The sequence below is a fragment of the Charadrius vociferus genome, unplaced genomic scaffold, assembly GCF_000708025.1.
Source record: "Charadrius vociferus isolate BGI_N301 unplaced genomic scaffold, ASM70802v2 scaffold359, whole genome shotgun sequence".
Lineage (NCBI taxonomy): Eukaryota > Metazoa > Chordata > Aves > Charadriiformes > Charadriidae > Charadrius > Charadrius vociferus.
In genome coordinates, this window is record NW_009661369.1 from 2662710 (window position 1) to 2674668 (window position 11959).

Here is an 11959-nt window from a genome sequence, read left to right on the forward strand (position 1 = left end):
GGGTGGGAGGGAATCGCGGCCTGTGGTGAGCAGTGAGGGATCGGGAGGGTAAGAGGGGGAGCAAGGCTGAACATGGCCGAGAGGCGACGGGGGAGCAGACCCCGAAACAAGTATGCGCGTAGCAAGGAGCAAGCCCGAGAAGAAAGCCTCTTCCCGGGCCGAAGCTGCGGTGCTGCCTCTGCGCCTAATACTTCTTTCCCTCTGCGCTTTCTTAACGCGTATTTCTAGCTAGGAAAGAGGAGGCTGAACCGAGCGTTCGGGCGTAATTCTCCCTCCTCTCTTGCTGTGCGTGGTGACCAAGAAGTACGGAGTTATTTACACGCGTGTGTGTGATTGTGTGAGTGGCACAAGGAGCAAGTGACCGGGGAGGGCATGTGCAGCTGGATGTGCCGCACAGGAGGGAAAGCGTCTGCCGGGAGGAGGGGGTGTATGGGCATCTGTAAATATTTGACTACCTGCAGTCGCAAATTGTTGCAAACTGAGCAGCTTTATGGTCTTTTAAATCATTTTTCATCAATATTATAATACCTTATAGTCCGATATCACTGATACTTCGCAGTCCAAGGAAAGCCTCGCTACTGAACAAATGAAGAACAGAAAATATATCTGCCCCGATGAGCTTACAATATAAAGCATGGGACAAGCAGCAGCAGATGGCTGAGAACAGATGAATGAGTCCCTGCTAGGAGACAGTGAGATAGTATCGGACAACATAATAGGCAGTGGGCTCTGTCCACCAGCGGAGGAGTGACTCACAGAGTCAGTGAGTCATTCCCAAGGCAGCTGGATGTGAATCATTGCCTAGGTGGCCGGTTGCCACTGTGTGCACCCTTAACGCAGCCTTATAACTGGCAGAGAAACATGTTCTCCAGTGCTGTGGGTTCACTGGTTTTTATTAACTTTGTGTAAATTGTTACTACCATAAGAAGAAGGTCTTCCTTTCTCAACCATTAATTTCTGCCTGTGTTCTGCCTCCTTCTTTGTGCCAGTACAAGCATTTTGTGGCTATGTAGTGGACTGCATCAGGTTTAATGCTAACTACTTAGTTTTAATCATGGTTAATAGCTTTTAATCGTGGTTAGCTTTAACTTGCATCAGTTTCCCAAGCCACTTCACATCCCAGCTACATAAATGCTTGTGTTGGTATAAATAAGAGGTTGTGCTTGGGCATGCACAAGAAATTATGGATGGAGAGGGCAGGACCACTTGTTTCAGTAGCCATGGTGGGTTATATTGGCTTAAAATGCTTATGAAAGTATAGCTGAGACTTTGTGGACTCTGCTCAGCCATATTCCCTGTTTATTTTTAATACTAGCCCCCTCATCCTTGTTTCTGGATCCATGATACCGGTTCCTAGTCCTGTCTCCCGTTAGTTTAACATTAGTCCCTGGTTTTTGATCAGGTACTCGATCCTACTTTCTGTTTGCAAGCAATCTGAGTGACATTGCTCCAGGCAAGCGTGTCTTTTTCTTGTCTTGGATCCTGTCTTGTATGGAGTCTCTGACTTCTTGATCTTGGTAGTGTGGTCTCACTCCATGTCTTGGACAATGTACACCCAACTCCAGTATTTCCTGAAGTCTGATTGTGCTCTTGCCTGCCCCCTTCAACTAGTGCTTTCTCTGCTGTTTCCAATTCAGGACTTCGGTGTCTTCTCACCTGCTACCAGCCACTAGTCTGAGTGGGCCTAATGCTCAAGCTGTGACTGTTGTCTCTTAGTTTTAAGGAATGCCAGTTGCTCATAAGAATGTTTCTAAGACACTGCAGAGGAGGACAAGATTAAAAAAAAATGAAGTCAATTCTTTTTTATTTCTAGGAAGCTTCTCAGTGTGAAGGATAACCTACAAAACGGTGTGAAATACTTGTTTGAAAGTTTAACAAGGGACAATACAGCCCAGTATCACCAGCTGACACGAGGAGGGAAATGATCTCAATGCTGAGTAAGATGAAACAGTGAAAGAATTTGAAAACAAAGACAAGTGTTTTGTCTGAAGTGATAGAAAAGTAGCAGGGTGATGTAGTATATTTGAAGACAGAGAGTATGAGTAAGAACACCTAAGAAGGGGTTTATATTAATGCTGAAGGCTGCAGGCCTTCCTTTATAAGAGGCTGGATTGCTGAAAGAAACACACCAAACAGGTGGAGGAGAGAAAGGAGGGAAACACTGAAAGCTCTTTTTTGAACTTGACTGACAACTAGACATGAACAAAGTATTGTCTGAGGGACAGGCTGAGGTTTCAGGAAGGACAGAAGGAGATTGTTGTGGATTAGAGGGAGGTTCTGTGAGTCATTGTTGAAAGATGGTCGCTGAATTCATGTTTACAACAGAGATTACCCAGAGATAAAGAGCAGAACAGGAGCTGAAGGACTAGCAGGTTTGAAAATGCCCATTCAAAGGGGTCGCACTAATTTAACCAGAGCAGTTTTTAAATTGATGTAATAACATTATTCAAACGTTTGAATCTGGAGGAGGGAAGGCTTGGGAAGACGAGAAGGCTCAAATATCATGATACGATTGTGAGACAGAGGGCCAAAAATTGTTTATTATCTGGTTCCTTTGTAGTAATCTGCTGGTGCAACAGGCTGTAACTGGCCAGGTACATTACCCTGTGCACAAGAGGAAATTGTGTGCAGTAAAAAACTGTTTTAACTATATCAACTCCATTTTGCATTTTTTAATGTTAGGTGTGTAACCAAGCCCAACAGTCAGAACGGTTCAGAGTTTCTGCATGCCAAAACAGAGCTTTGGGGCAGCGAGAAACACGATGCAAGCCTCTATGGTGCTGAAGCTGCTCCCCGTTTTCATTGCTAAACCAGCTGCAGAACACAGCTCACAGAGTCAGCATGAAGCAATCTTTGCTCTTACCCATATTCTTGAATAGGGCAAGCTTGGTGTCAACAAATAATCAAGTCCAGAAAGAAGGATGAGGAAGTATGAATGTTTTATTGTACGGAAAGGACAATGATGAATTCTGTATTCTTATACAGTCTCTTTACACTTTCCCAGTAGCACAAAAGGGCTGTAGAGTTCTTGAAATTTCTCCCTAGGGAATACTTCTTGTGTAGAGGTTTCCTCACTTTGAACAGCTATTTTGAGCTGCTGCAATGATCCATAGGGGGCTGTGGCAGCAAAGTAATTTAGAGCTGCCAACTTACATGAGAGGCATTGCCAAGAAAAATGAAGATTCAGATATGGAATAAAGCTGCATTTACCAGCCCTCCACCCAACGGGCAGCAAAGAATCGTGCTCACTCTTTGTGAAGGAGAACATTCATTGTTAATATTTATGTAGAGGTTATGTTACGCTAATTCTATGCAACCCTGGTATGTCACTGTGAGAGCAAAACTGTAGAGCGCTGTGAGGAGGAGCACTTTTGCTGTCTTCCTCAATTGTTTTGATGGTTGCTACAAAAAGGACAGAAAAGCAAGTTGCTACGGAGCCAGTGTAGGCACAGAGAATGCATGACTTTCAAGGCATTTTTTCCCTTCTTTTAAAAACAAAAGCACTCATCTCTAATATTGCCAACCTGGCCCTGCTCCTCCATTCCCATTCTGATGTACTTGCCCCACTTCTCAGATTTCTGCTCATGGAGAGGACAGCAACCACAGCCAACTTCACAGTTCAGAGAGTCAAAAGGCATAGAACAGAATTTCTCAGCAAATCTGGGCTGTTCTTCTTCATGCTAGAAATTCTAAATTGTGTCATTATAGTAACAAGCAGCAATGATCTTTCAGTGACTCAAGCTATTTTTAGATCAAAATAGTGATTGCAAGCACCTCATATGGTTATTTCCTACTGAATAAATGAATTTATTATCTACATCCAGCAAATAACCTTCTAAATTAAATGAGGAAAGTAAATACAAAGAATTGTCCTTCTGTGAAATCCTTTTTAGGATGCCATTATGGTTTCCTCTGCAGTTAGTTCAGATTTGACTGATAGTTGTAAGTGTAGTGCTGCCACACAGTTTCTCTCTTGACAAATGACAATGGCTGACAAAAAAAAAAAAAAAGGAAGTTTTGACAATTAAGTAAGTCTTGTAAAATTTAATGTATACATTAAATCATAATAGTAGAAGTAGCATACATTTAATACTCGGACAGTGTATACGGTGTCTTATTAGAAACATGAAATTCCTGAAGCTTCTCAAAGTCTAGCTTACATATCCAGCAGCAAATATTTGGCAAATAGAATAATCACTCAATTACATTTGGAAAAGGTGAATGCAATAAAAAGGCTAGGAATTTCAGTTTTGGCCTGAATTGTAATTGCTACTGGTCCACGTGTGTTCTGCAGGCCTGTATGTCATGGTGATGGGCTATGAAAACACCATGGCTGGAATTAACCACCTTTTCAGCAATATGTGTGAGATTTGCTCCTCTCCATTCACTTGGCACTAGACCCCTGAGTTCATGTGCTAGTTCCTTTCAGGAATGGGGTGGAGAAGATGCGGTCTCTTGAACATTGCATTCATTTTCTTGAGTTCTGCTCTACCTTTGTTCTGAACCATGCTTTTCCACACACTCCTGCCATTATCTAAACTGTCTTTGCTCCCAAAATCAGTCATTGTACTCATTAAAAACTGAGGCAGTGTTCGTTCCAGATCAATAGTGAAGTGCAATTTATCTTTTGCCAAGATTATCTTCCATCTCTCTCCATTTCACATTCCATAGCACTACAGTCCGTTCTTTATTGTCTTTTGTTTATGGGGATGAAGAATCTTTTTGGTTGTTTGCTTTTCATATCTTTTTGGAAGCCTAACTCAGCTTGACTTTTGGCAATTCTCACTTTGTCCTTCCTTTTCTTGATCCCTTAGATAACATTTCCTTTGTGCTTAATCCTCTTTGCCATTTTGTAAATGTTTTGGTTTTCGCGTGTGGTTATTTGTTCAACTAGCTCTGAAGCTCTTCAGTAGAACTTTCGCCGCTTTCTTGAGGCACAAAGTCCACACACTTTTATCCTTTTCACTTAAAATAATTCCATTATCCTCAATATTTGAATTCCTTGGTCCCTGACTTCACAAGTCAGTTCCCTTGTTTAGCAAATCTTGTCCTTTTCAAATTGAAAATATTGTTTACTTTTGGAGTAGAAGCTCTTACCATCTTGCCCCGAGTCAATTTTGACATAAGCAAATTGGTTTATATCTTTTGTAGCCCTCTTCTTGTCGTTAGTGTCAACTCCTCTTTGTTAGGTGATGACTATCATGCCTATACACTTTGTCATATGGATTTGATTAATTAATATAATGCCCTGAATGGAATAACGAATATAATTAATAATGTAAGGATTACAACATAAATGTTTTGTCTTTATCTATGAAGATTACTTATAAATACTTTCAGCTCAGTTGTCATTACCTTCTACTTCATTTTCTATTTGTACCTAATTTACTAAATATACATTATAAACTTATTGTAAACTAGTTACAGGTGATCTTCAAAGATGGACTGAAAAAAGAGAATGGGGTTATCCTTTTTTCTTATTGGTTTTATTTTTTCAGTATTCTGAAAAATTGTGTCAATCCCTACATTTGGATAATTAAAAAGGACATGGAAACTGCTGCTTTGAGATCTTTTGTAGTTCTGTTGCTAGAAAAGCCCACTCAGTAAGCTTTCCTCATTCTGCCCTGTGGCATCAGTTGTATCTTTGAAACAATGTTGATTTGAAGTCACCACTACAAAGCAAGAAAATTGCCGTTTTCGATCCTCAAAACATCCAAGCCTTACTAAATGAGGTAAACCAATAGCTTTCCTTATGACCCCAGTCTTCCTCTGGCACTTGAAAACAAAGCTGTCAGTCAACAGAAATCTTACACATATATAAGCAAAACTCATACTTTCTCCCCTTCCACCATCTCCAAACACACCTGGTCATATCGGTCATTTTAGTCCAGTCTAAAGGAAGTCCATATGCAAACAAAGGCCTTGCTCCTACAAATATTTACATGTTTAATTTCTAAACTAATTTGAAGTCAATAGAGGTACACAAATCTATGAAGCTATTCATGTACAGAAGTATTAACATGCATAACAGAATGAGAAAGGCAGATTCCTCGTAGCTCCTTTGAGAGGAAGACAAGGGAATTTACAGTGTTATCTATTGTAATCTGTCGCCGGGATACAGGATAATCAGGACCGACCTTCAGAGAGAGGTCCCGGGGAGGAAAATGAACTGCACCCTTTGTTCTTGTTTATGACTTTTTTGTCAAAGAAAAAAATTATTCTGCTTATTTTTACAAGAGGAATTCAGGTTGTATCTGCTCTACCCTCTCCCCTCTATCTGCCCATGGTGAGAGAACAAGAGAAGCATCATAAAAAAATAGGTATTTTAGTTAAATTATTTCATTGCATTCGCATGTACTGTAGTTAAATACTAAATGAACATGTGAGAGATCTTCATTAAAGTTGACTTGATCGAGGAAAGCCAGGCTGTCTCCTCTTTATACTGGTTGCTTCTGCAAAGACATCTGATTGTGATTGATTTATAATCAACCTTCTGCAGGGAAAATTTCATCACATTTATCACAAAAGTAATGAAAAAATATTTCTATAGCTTGTAATTGCTTACATTGTTTCTAATCGCTCATTTATGTAAAAAAGGGATTTACATTGGTTATATTATTATAAATTTTAATAAGCCTAAGCATAAAAAATCACCAGTTAGGTCTTAAACTAATGAGATTTGTTCAAAAATAATGAGATTTGTTCAAAAATAATGAGATTTCAGACATTAATAAATTAGGATTTGACCTCTGGGGTATTTGTCAATGTGTACATTCAAAATTTTAAAACTCTGAAACTGAATCCAAAAGAAAACACAAGTCTATCACATGAATAGAAATGCAAATCTTAAAATAAGACACTGAGCGATACTGATACGATAAAAACAAAATGGCTCTTTATGTGGCTTTATGCACACTGCTATATTTCATCCGTAGCGGGAAAAAGCATTCTTATAACAAAGAGGAGTAGATACCAGATTTCATGTATAATTAGCTGGTTTACAATTGAAATAATTTATTCTGCTCTACGTGACAGCGTCATTTAAGTCTCTCTGTAGTAGCGTTCCCTGTTGACAATGCTACAGCTAAGCTTGTGTCAGCATTTCAAAAATAAAACCTTTAGACAAAGGTCGTGACTCATTTCTGAAAGTTGCTCTAGGATAAGTCGTGACAGAGGGCATATTTTTGGATGATACAAAAAAGTAATCTAGCTGTTTTGGAGACTGGAAGGCAAAGCTTTTACATAGAGTCGTACATAAGTGGAGCTGATCATAAGGTCCAAGAGGGTGCTGGCAAAAAAATATTAGTTTTTCATGACTGCACTCCTTTTTTGCCATGGATCAGTAGTCCTCGAGTAAACCAGCGTGTACTTCGTGCACTTACTTTTCATAAATATTTCTCTAGTAGTTTAATACTACCCCTCCCTCTATGTTTTCAAAATACTAGCTAAGGTCTAAATTGCACAACTGTCTTTGATTGCAGCTTTGCATTTGTGCACCAGCTAGGCCAACTGTCACAGGAGACACACACTGAACTTTTATACACTTATTACTAACTGCAAGTGCAGGAGCCTTTTTGTCATTTGATCAACAGAGGATCTCTTACTAGTGATTTCATTCTCTGTCCAATTATAGAATATATGCTGCCTGGTTATGAAAAAAAGGCACATCTTAAGCAATACAGTCAGAGTAATCATAATAATTTGATTTTTTTTTTTTAACTTAGTACTTGCAACTTATAGCATAACTTGATTGTACGTCAAAAAAAAATCTCTTTTATTCACCTACCTACCATCTCTTTGGTCTTGTTAATTCATATTTCAGCAAGGCATTCAAGGCTTTTCATCTGAAGAACTCTTCTGATCTGGATACTCTATATCCAAACTTGCCCCCAACAGGCAAACTTGTTACTCGTACTAAGAGTGACATTCATAAACAATGGTAGGAGAAAGTGCAGATTTTCTTGACTTACAGTCACCCAACATAGTTGGGGTACAAGAAGTTAATAACTTCAAATTAGTTCTTTGAATTGTAAAGCATCTTGTACAAACATTACTTTAGATTTCTTTTCTGTCATTTAGAGCAAGAAGATAATCCAATATCTACAGTCTCTAGTTTTATAAGGGAAATAGCAAGATTTAGACAGGTAATCTAAGAATTTATTTACCTTTCTTTGTATCCAGGTCTGTTTATGTCAGGAAAATCATGTAATTCAACATGTAACACTATGTCATTTGTCATGACTACTAGAGTGACAAAGTTTTACTGTTTTCTCATTTTATTTTTCTAGCCTAGAACAGGATATATTTTAGTTTGAGAAACTTTCCATATTGAATTTCACACAGAAAACTTGACAATATTATTTATATAGACCCTCAGTAAGTTCTGGGCAGGTCCTGCCTATTTCTTCTGCCTCAGATTGTCTCCCCCAGGTCTCTGCACCTTTCCCTGTTGGTGTATTCTTCTCAGCTGTGTCTGTGTGCGTTTACTCTGGGGACAGTTTTAAGACATTAATCAATTTATGGCAAAAAAGATCTGTGAAAAGGCTGATCAATATTTTCTTTTGGTCAAAGAACTTTAAAGTAAGTCCTTTCTTGGCTTTCAAAAAACATGTATTTGAGCTCTTTGGAAAGTGTCACATGTTTCATTTTTGCTGTGAAATGTCTGAAGCAATTACAGACACCACCAGAGAAATTAATCTCATTTAACTTTTACATATGCAATGCAGATGTTGATAACTAAGATGCGTCACCCAGGGCTTTCCTTGGTGGTCAATGTAGAAGAACAGGCGGGTTGAGGGCATGAATCACCCAGCCTATTTTAGACAAGGATTCATTAAATTTTCTAGGTACACCAAAGGGTCTACTTGTTCTACTGGAAAAGTAGGAATAAGGGTGGCAGTGAAACTATATGGCCAGTCTGGGAAGAGCGAGCAGAGAATTGAACTGCCTGTGAAGCAACAGCAACAGTTTTATTACACATTTTCAGGAACGCTACAAACTAAGTTATAATAATTCATAATATAGGGAATAAATTTATTAATATAATTTATTTAAGCTGCTAAGAATTTTGCATGATTGCTGCATGAAACGGCTGCATAAAAGCATGCCTCTCTGCTTCAGGGATTGAAAGACTGATCATCTTTACTGGAGAGAAAATATTAATCCATTTCTTAGAAAATTTTGAAAGAATGGCAACAAAGACCTGTGCTGAACATTGATCTGAGAACGTTTGTCTTCCATCTTTACAGCATCAGCACTGGAATTTGTGTTATCTAACTTTAGATGTCTGCAGTACTGATGTCTGCATCTGAGCTAGTTCTCTAGACCGAGTCAAAGCAGTGTAACTGACAATCCCAAGGTTTAGAGATATGACTACACGAGAAAGTATGCTGTCAGCCTACAACAGCTGACGCTGCAACATCAGAGTACATTTATACATAGCTGCTCAGCCTGACGCAGCCCAACTTCACCAAGTGTGGTTGTACTGGGTGGAGCCACACCAAAATGTGAGGAGGTCTCCCTGTGCTAACTTGTACTGCACTCCTGTGCAGATTTTTTCTAGTGACAAAATATTAGAATCAGTTCCCCACAATTCTCCATTGCATATTCTAAAATACAGTTTTTGCTTTTCTTTTAAATCCATACTTTGCAATTTTCTCTCTGCCATCAACGTGAGATCTGTGAAAGGTAACGTACCTTGCATTTCTGGTTTGCATATCTCTCATATATGTGGAACTTAAGCAACTCCTTCTAAAATGGTGATTAGTGATGGGACAAGAATGACGAAATTTTGGGGAGGAGATAAAAATAACTTCATACCATGGAATAATGTTTCTGCGCCTAAAAAAACACACCAGAAGGTGAAATTGTGCGTCACAGAGTTTGGGTGACTAGCAGTGGCTGAAGAAATTCAGAGTGAAGAAGGCCACATAAAAGAAATTATATGCTGAAGAGGTACTGGCCCTGGACTTCATCAAAGAGACACCAGAGTGAGAGCCACTCTGATGACAGATAAGCAAATAGCATTCGTGCTCTAGAAGTTAGCAACGCTAGCCTGCTTACCAGACAGTGGGCAATCAGTTGGGCTGGAAAATCCACGGGGAAAACAGCTGTCGTGCAGGTCTGCAAGATCATTAAGCATCTCCTACTTTCTTGAGATTATGAATCAGGGTGGTGCCTGGGGAACAGAGGAATCTGAAGCGGGGGATGACGAGGTTGTGGTAGGGAAATAGGTTGGATGCATCCTGAGTCTGCATCCTCTGAATACAAATGGACATATTTGTCCATGATGTAAGCCTTGGCTGGTGAAGAAAGATGCACAGTCCTTACAGGAAACATTTTTCTTTTACTGTTTTTTTTTTTTTTAAATCAAAGAGTAGATAGTGAAACTTAACCTTTGCTTCCCAAATGCAGAAACCAAAAAGAAGAGAGTCAACATTTGTTTCAGCAAATGCAAGGTGACTTTGGATGATTTACTTAAAATTCACAAGTAATGCATCCTATTAAGCCTAGTCTGAGTGAAATAAGGATGCTGTTGTAACTGTTGCGTACTTTTAGTTCAGATTTTGTGAGGCCTGCTTTAAGCAACAGGGAAAGCCTGGCCGTAGATGGAGTAGGTTGAGTAGGCAAACATTAGGTTAGTCACTATGGCATTGTTTGGTTAAGGGAAACATTAGATCCCTGTAGAGTTGTGTTCTCAGGAGGGGTGTTTGCTGATAGTCAGTTTTCCCATTATTGACCTTAGAAACAATAATCAGTTTCAAGTTAACTGCATTCATTACTGAATTCTCCTCGGTTTGAGGTCAGAGTCCAGAGGCTGAGGAAGGGTTTGGAAATATCCAGGAGCATAAGAACACACTTTGGAAGCAAAGAGAACATGCAGCACTGATGCGGGGTACTTCTGGAGAGTCCTCCTCGTGGTGCCGCACACATGATCATGATGCACGCCTCTAGGAATGGAGCTGCAGAACAAAAGATCTTCCAAACCAAAATACTAATGTGGATGCACTCTCTGTACAGCCAGAACATTCTCCGAGGTTCCCTCCCTCTCTCTCCCCCCTCCCAGGAGTTCACCACTTCAGGCCCTGCTTTCCTGGCAAGAGCTGCCAGGGGAGCACGGTGCCAGAGCGGCAAGTGGCAGGAACCACGTTTCCCGCAATAAGCCAGGAAGAACAAGTAAAGGGCAAGGCAGATTGGGCTGCCTGGAGTTAGAGACGAGGTGCACGGATAGCTGGGGCAGCTGGGAAGGAGGAGGGAGCTGGGAGCCAGAACCAAGGGCCCTAAGGAGTAGGGTGTTGTACAAGGACATGGGCTCAAGCTTTAAATGCAAGTGTTTTTACAGGAACTTTTGCTATTCAGTCAGCTTTGTCATTACAAAGAAAACCCATTCTTATGCTAAAGAAAATGCTGGGGTTTGATTGCTTTTAACATAACTATATGAGCACTCAGTGTAGTGGTAATGTACTCTGCAGTTTTCCATTCTCAGGGAGAAAAGCTGAATTGGTACTATAGACAACTTCGCAGGAAGTTCATTTTCTAATTTAAATATGCTTACTGAAAGCAAACAAACAAAAAATCAGTGATTGAGTACGTACATGATCAGGAATCGATCAACGCTTTGTTGGATTGTTAGATTAATGAGCTAAACGTGTTAATGCTAAGGCAACTGTGTCTTTTCATAGCTAGCCAGTATGGTTTCTGGACAGGTAGTCAGATTTTTGCTAGTTTCCCTGGTTGGATTGTCAAGCTGGTAAAGAGACGGCAATAGCTGCTGTTCGCAGGGCAGACCAGGAATTACAGCTCTGCAGCCATGGACATTTGAGAAATTCCAATTTGAGCCCGAGGGAAGGCTTGTTTCTTTTGCTCCATGACTCCTAAACTTGTTGTCTAAAAAGCTGATTGATAACAGATGCACCTATCTGCCTTTCTGTTTTTCTTGGAGCATGTTGTTTTTCAGCAC